This window comes from Acinonyx jubatus, chromosome B2, assembly GCF_027475565.1.
Source record: "Acinonyx jubatus isolate Ajub_Pintada_27869175 chromosome B2, VMU_Ajub_asm_v1.0, whole genome shotgun sequence".
NCBI lineage: Eukaryota > Metazoa > Chordata > Mammalia > Carnivora > Felidae > Acinonyx > Acinonyx jubatus.
In genome coordinates, this window is record NC_069385.1 from 132940791 (window position 1) to 132948610 (window position 7820).

At 42.9% G+C, this 7820-nt stretch overlaps 1 long non-coding RNA gene across 1 annotated transcript; it reads left to right on the forward strand.

Annotated features, from left to right (window-relative positions):
• The first annotated feature begins 630 nt into the window (after positions 1 to 630).
• On the forward strand, positions 631 to 5775 carry LOC113593881 (uncharacterized). The gene is made up of 3 exons (XR_003414245.2): positions 631 to 747; positions 3671 to 3858; positions 4067 to 5775. It is a non-coding gene; the product is annotated as an uncharacterized LOC113593881 (long non-coding RNA).
• The last annotated feature ends 2045 nt before the right edge of the window (positions 5776 to 7820 follow it).

A 7820-nucleotide genomic window follows, 5' to 3' on the forward strand; every position in this document is an offset into this window, starting at 1 on the left:
TTCATTGTTATCTCTGGTATTTACATTCATACTGCTGAATAACATGCTTTCTCTGAGATTTCTCCATTTATCAATTTTAGAATAATTTATTGCCTTTCTATTATAGTAGTTCAGGATTAGCTCCCTTATGTCAAATTCACCTTTTCCTCTTATCTCATTTTCCCAAAAAAAGATAAAATGTAAGATAAAATGTTTAAGGGGGACTTGTTTGGCTTAGTCACTTAAGCAACCAACTCAGTTTCGGCTCAGGTCATGATCTCACGGTTTGTGAGTTCTAGCCCCGGGTCAGGCTCTGTGCTGCCAGCGTGGAGTCTGCTTGGGATTCTCTCTCTCCCTCTCTCTCTGCCCCTCCCCTGCTTGTGCTTTCTCTCTCTCTCTCTCTCACTCTCTTTCTCTCTCTGTCAAAATAAATAAGTTTAAAAAAATAAAATATTTAATCAATATTCAGTATTTACATTATTTTGATTATATAAATACTGTTCATTTCTGAGCCCAGATTGTTTTCCTCTTTCAGACAATGATAGTGATAAGCTCACTTTTTCATTGCTCAGTTTTCTATGTACCTAACTCCTCACCAATGCTCCAAAATATTCACCAATTTGTTCATTCATTCATTCATTCATTCAACAAATATGTACTGAGTAACGGCTCTGTGTTGGGCACCATACCAGTTCCTACAGACTCATCGGTGGACAAAACAAACCAAAATCTGTGCTTTTTGACAGCTTCAGTTCGAGTGGGGAACAGGTAAACAATTTAAAGCTGACATAGTGACTAAGTTTTATGTTGCTTTAGAATACGGGATGTGCTCCGGGGAAAAATTAAGACCACATCACAGAGGTGAGAGCAACCAATGGGGAAGTAGGGGACGCGGAATATGCTGAAGGAGGTTCTGTAATTCAAAATAGGTGGGCAGAGTAGCCCTCACGGAGGTTACATGTGCGCAAAGCATTGAAGAAAGTGAAAAAAATGAGCCAGGTAAGTAAAGGGGGCTACAGGGGAAAGTCCATGCAGGGGCAACATCAGAGGCAACTAGAACCCTGGAGAAAGACATGCTTAGGGTGTTAAAGGACCCATAAGGGTGCTCTGATTGCCGGGACAGAGACAACATGGAAGAAAGCGATGGAAGGTCACCAGGGCCAGATTATATTCCATTTGTAGGTCTTTATTTTTTTTTAAAGGTGGTTTTTTTAAAGTTTTATTTTATGTATTTTGAGAGAGAGAGACAGACAGACAGCACGAGCAGGGGAGGGGCAGGGAGAGAGAGAGAGAATCCCAAGCAGGCTCTCTGCTTTCAGCACAGAGCCTGAAGCAGGACTCCATCTCATGAACCAGGAGATCATGACCTGACCTAAAACAAAGAGGTGCTCAACTGACTGAGCCACCCAGGGGCCCCCTGTAAGTCTTTATTTTTTATGGCCTGAGAGGTTTTGCTTTAGCTTCAAGCCAAAGTTATTTCATCTGAGGGCAATGATTAGTTTACTTTTTATCTAGCAGAGTACCCCTACTTCAGATAGGTCCACATACTCAGAGGGTCCCATAGACAGAAAATAACTAGTCTACATTACAAGTAGCCAAAGACTCAAACGTTCTATTTACGCCACATAGGAGGCAGTGAGTTTGGTAGACAGGAATGCTGATTCCTTCAGCCATGCACGTCTTTGGGTGCTTAGGTGGGTAGCCTCAGTTCTTCTGTTCCTTGGGTGTAGCATCTTCAGTTACAATATCACGTACATCATTTCTCTGTCTTCCTAAGCGGGGCAGTCCTGTTATATACGTGGTCATTTTCGCCTTGGCATGGATCCTGAGCTTCACCCTGCTTAACGGAATCTCTGTTCGCACCATCAACGTCCAATTCTACCCAATAAGATGCAAACTGGATGAAATCTATTTCAGACTGTCCTCTAGAACAAAACAAAAGCTATCTCTCTTAGTGCGATAAACATTTTTCCATCTCCTTTGCTTTAATTAGTGCTGCTAAATATATTAAAAGCTGTACAGGACGTAGGCTCAGTATTACACGAATAAGAAAACCAACATGAAGGCATAATAGCTTCTCAACGTTTCTGTTAATCCAGCAAGGAATCTTAGCAGAGCATTGTCTGTAAGACTGCATACAATGCTACCTTTATATGTATTACTGCAGTTAACCTCGGTAACCCTGTGACTGCCCAGATTTGTCAATTATTTACTCCAACTTCCAGAAGAGCGCTAGAAGTTGCCACAGTAAGTGTGCGACAAGGCGGGATTGGAGCTGGTGGCAGCATGTCCAGAAAGACATCAGCAGACCTATGCCCCAGTCTTGCTCAGCTAAGAAAGAGAATACCTCTTTCCCCCCAACAAGAAAAGACAGTATGGTTTACCACCCTCCCTGCCAGGCCACAAAAATATGGCCCAATGATTTGTCCTGGATACTCTAAACTTCTGCCCGTATATTTTCAGGTCAAACTCTAGATTTCAATACATCAAAATAGTTAGCTCTTAAATAATCTTGAGGGAACGGTTATTTGTAAGGCGATTTTCAGAAAGGACGGACTTGTAAACAGAGCAGAATGGCGATTAATATTCAAGAGACTGCCTCCAACCCTTCCCTGGGCAGCATGGACGTTCGTGTAAGGCCGGCTGGTGTTGGCCTCTGCCCAGGGAGTTCATTCCTGTGAATCCTGGGAAAGACTTTGTTATAACAAAGTTATACTGCAGCAGAGACCCCACCATGAAGGGTGAATTCAAGGCTTTGTTTGTAGCAAAAGGGGTTTAGAGAAATTTGCAAATCCTAAAATGTCTCAAAAAGGAGCGGACCCAGCAAAATATTTTGCAGCCCTTGCATTTTAGAAATAATGTGATTCTCAAAGACAACCCATAATAGAATCCACTGAACAAGAGTTGCCTGGCTCCCCAGGGCTTAGCCTGATTGGGCAGAACAATTTAACTCAGGGATCCCACTTTGCGATTCAGCAGGAAAACACAGACATGTGTCCTAAGAAATAAAGAAGGACATGATGAAATGCTCCAATTCTCTTTCGTCTACCCTAAACGGTTTAGATATTTGGGGGTTTTAGCACAGCCTAATTCTTTCAGTAAAGCCTAGGATGGCTTACCCAATCATTCAAGAGGACTATTTACCCATGTTCCTCTCCGATTACCGTGGGGGTTCACATGAAACGTTAGATGGGATTACTCATTTTAAAACTTGCCACTTCAGAATCACCCAGAGCTTTCATTTCCCGGCTAAGAGGCCTGAGAAACGTCATGATTACCTCTGGACTGAGATGGCAGGCTGCGTCAGAGAATTTTGAGAATGTTATTTCTCTGAACGCAGGCGGCTCAGAGAGCCGAGCACCTGCAAATAGGTTAATGAGCCTCAAAATTGCTGGAGTTGTCGAGACCAACTGTTGAGAATTCCCGTGGAGTTAAGTAGGATGTGAATCCGGCTCTGAGTAAATATCATTACCCATGCTTTGTGACTTCCTGCTCTTGGGTTTTGCAGTGCGCATGGGTTTTTCCCCTCCAGCTCAACTGTTTGGTAGCAGTTGGGTTGAGGGTGGCTGTACGTATTCTTTAAAATGGCTCTCTTGGTAGGCAGAGGCCCTGGTGTTTCTTCCTGGAGCTATCTGAGCCGTAGAGTACTTTTTAGAGAATTCATTGCATTTTATTCATGTTTCTGTGCCAGGAAAACAAGCAATCGGCTCATGTTCTCAGAAAAAGTACGGTGACGGGTCACTCGGAGTGTCGCATTTTTATGTTCAGCAGTCAAAAACAGCAATAGCGTCCTGGGCTCCGAACCCAGGCCCTTTTCGATCCAAAGCCACAAATGCTATTCTGATGACCTGGACAGAGACCATTTGCAGCATATTTTTGGTATGTTTTAGTGTAAATGTCAACTCTGGTTAAAGTACATCATAAGAGGGGCACCTGGGTGGCTCAGGTGGTTAAGCGTCCTACTCTTGATTTCCACCCAGGTCATGATCTCACGGTTGGTGGGTTCCAGCCCCACGTCGGGCTCTGCGTTGACAGCGTGGAGTCTGCTTGTGACTCTCTGTCTCCCTCTGTCTCTGCCCCTCCCCAGCCTGCACTCTCATTAGGCATTTATCCACGGGATACAGGTGTGCTGTTTCGAAGGGACACATGCACCCCCATGTTTACGGCAGCGCTATCAACGATAGCCAAAGTATGGAAAGAGCCCAAATGTCCATCGGCGGATGAATGGATAAAGAAGATGTGGTATATATATATATATATACCATGGAGTATTACTCGGCAATCCAAAAGAATGAAATCTTGCCATTTGCAACTACGGGGATGGAACTGGAGGGTATTACGCTAAGCGAAATTAATCCGTCAGAGAAAGACAAAAATCATATGGCTTCACTCATATGAGGACTTTAAGAGACAAAACAGATGAACATAAGGGAAGGAAAACACAAATAATATGAAAACAGGGAGGGGGACAAAACAGAAGAGACTCATAAATATGGAGAACAAAGGGAGGGTTACCGGAGGGGTTGTGGGAGGGGGGATGTGCTAAGTGGGTAAGGGGCACTAAGGAATCTAATCCTGAAATCATGGTTGCACTCTATGCTAACTAAATTGGATGTAAATTTTAAAAATTAAAAAAAAATTTTTTTTTAATTAAAAAACCCAAATAAATAAATAAATAAATAAACTTTTTTTTTTTTTTTTTTTTTTTTTTTTTTTAGTGTTATCATAAAAGGGCACCCGGGTGGCTCAGTCGGTTAGGCGTCCGACTTCGGCTCAGGTCATGATCTCACAGCTCATGAGTTCAAACCCCACAATGGGCTCTGTGCTGACAGCTCAGAGCCTGGAGCTTGCTTCGGATTCTGTGTCTCCCTTCCTCTCTCTGCCCGTCCTCGCTTGCGCTCTATCTCTGTCTCTCCCTCAAAATGTTTAAATAAACGTTAAAACTAAATTAAAAACAATTTTTAAAAGTGCATCATAAAAACACAAAGGGCACCCATGGTAAGTGTATAGCTCCATACATTGTCACAAAATGACCACGCCCAGGTGACTGTAATTCAGATCAAGAAACAGGACAGTCTCAGTACCCAGCAGACCCTCCCCCATGCCCTCTCCAGGGCTAGCCTCTCAGGAGGAGCGACTACCCCGACTTCCAACACTTGGGGTTCTTTTTTCTTTGTTTTGAACTCTGTACAGATGGAATCAGAGAGTGTGACTCTCGTATCTGGCTTTTTTCAACTATGCAGAGATTTTATGCATCTGCCCTTATTACAAACCTTCTACATCACTGTCCCATTGACAAGGAAACCATTAATCTGCCCGGTGCAACAGTTTGCTCTCTTCAAAACGCACCAAGTAAAGACATTCACGTCGGAAATAAATGTATACACGGCTGCATTATATGCTTCAGCCTGCCAATAAGCACATCCGGTTTCTAACAGAGGAGGAAAGGAATATCCACTGGGCCTTTTTAAAGGCAGAAGAGAACCTGGGCTTTGCTGTGCAGCCACGATACGAAAATAAAGGACGGTGGGAAACCAAGTTGGGGGCTCTGTGCTTTGAACTGAAGCATAAGGGTAGTGATGTGCACACAATGTTGATGGACCAGCACAGAAGATGAAAGCCTGCTGTATGATGGCAGATGGTATGTGTTCCCCATAAACAGGCCACTGCAGGTGATATCTTACTTCCTGTAGTTGGTAGTTCACATTATTAGACAAGTGACTTCCTTAGCGTCTGGTCAAGGAAAGGACAAGCATCGTCATCATCATCAGATCATCTTTCATGTCTAAGCTGAATTAAAACAGTACGACTTTGTCACTGATGGTAACGCAAGGCCAAGGATTCAGAATAGTCGGAGTCCTAACGGCAAGTCGCGAAATAATTTGAGGTTATTGCTGCGTGCAAAAATATATAGGGGCCAACTTTACAGCAGGTGAGTTATGGGATTATCTTATCACATGCATGGGCACCACAAATGCAACTGCAGGTTTATTTTACCATGCATCAAGCCTAACAACTAGATTCCAAGTGAATCGAGCACTTGTTTGGAAAAAAAAAAGTAATCAACTACGGATTATTTCAATAACAGCCAGAGTTCCTTCCTGAGTTTCCTGCCAGCAAAAGGCAGGGGGTTTATGCCACTTATTTTTGAGCAAACCACATTTCTCTAATATGGCTGATCCCTCCCAGTCTAAACATTTTCTCTGAAAATGTGAAACCCTGCAATTAAATCTCCCTCGCCGAAACAGGGAGAGTTCACTGAGCTGAGAAACCAAGTGCATCTCCCATAGAGAAGACTGTGATCAGAGGGAGGGAGTGTTGTCTGGTGGGAAGATCCACTGATAGCATGAAAACAGGAGGCTGCGGGAGGAGAGGAGGGGAGAAAAACGCATGTGCGCATCTGAGACCTGCTATGTTCAAACAGACGTTCAAAGCTGGTTGGGTGTGTGTGTTTGTCTCTGAGACGCGGGAATACTGACAGTACTCAAAATATTTCTTATGACAAAGATCACCTTTGAATTAAATAAGCTTTGCTCGTGATGATTTTCCTTCTAGTCATGTTTTGCCTTGGGAAGAAAGGAAAGAGCTTTACTAAGAAAAACAGTGGATTTGTTAATACAGTGATTCACTGGGTTGAAAAGTGGCATCTAATGTTTCACAAGTGTGATCTTTCCTCCTTGAGGATCTTATTTGTTAGCATTTAACCACAGTGGTGTTTCACAGAGGGTCACTTTGGGAGAGGTCCAGAAATTCCTATCTTTCCCCCTGACTGTTGCGTTGATGATAGTTGGGGGAGGCTGGGGAAGATGATTTGCTCCCCAGAATGTAATAAGTCACATAAAGATTCTGCCTTTGAGAGTGAGCATAAGGGCACTGGAGGCAGGCACCTGTTTGGATCACCTGCTAAAAATACACCTTCATTATCTTGCCACATGTCCCCAAGTCCCCAAAATTAAGGTAATTTAAGGCAAGCTATCTCCAGAATACCCTGCTGTTAAAATATGTTCATTCTTCTCCCAACAGACATTTATCAGCCCTAACAGCTGCCGGGTGTGTATAGTCCCAGGTGTAGCAAAAAGGGAGAGAAAGCAGCAACTGAGTAAGGCACGCTATCCCTAGCTTTGTATTAAGGAAGTGACGTGATTTTGTGTTTTAGAACAAACACCCTACTGGCAACTAAGTGGGCATTAGGAGAGGGGAAACATGGACAAGATTTACAAAGCTACTATGTTGAATGGTCCAGGCGTGTGTGGATGAAGGCCTTGACCTCAGTTGGCGATCACTGGGAAGGAGGCAGAGTAAGTATCCGTGAAATACTACAGCCTTCACCGCTCAGTATGGTAGCCATGAGCCACGTGTGGTTACTTAAATTCAAATTGAAATGAATTAAAATTAAATAACACTCAAAATTCCATTAGCCCCACTAGCCATATTTCAAGTGTTCAACAGCCATACCTAGCTAGTGGCTACCTTACTGGGCAGTGAAGATAAAGGATGTATCTACATTTGCAGGAATTTCTATTGGGCAAAGCTAGGAAGGCCTTTGTTGTTTCAAAACTTTATGATTAACTGTGAAGTTGATGACACAAGAATTTATAGTATTGTAGGAGCATTAATTTGAACCATACTGTGGTTTGATATACGAGAAGTAGTTGCTTGGCTATTGGTGAGCTATATGGTCCCTGCTGCCCCCTCCAAAACTGTCATCTCAATGATAATTGGTGATTATGGGACTGTCCTGCATAACACATGTATATATATATATATATATATACACAGTATTATGTATTATGCCGTATTATGTATGTAGAGATCATCTATTTCTATACCTATATCTAGAT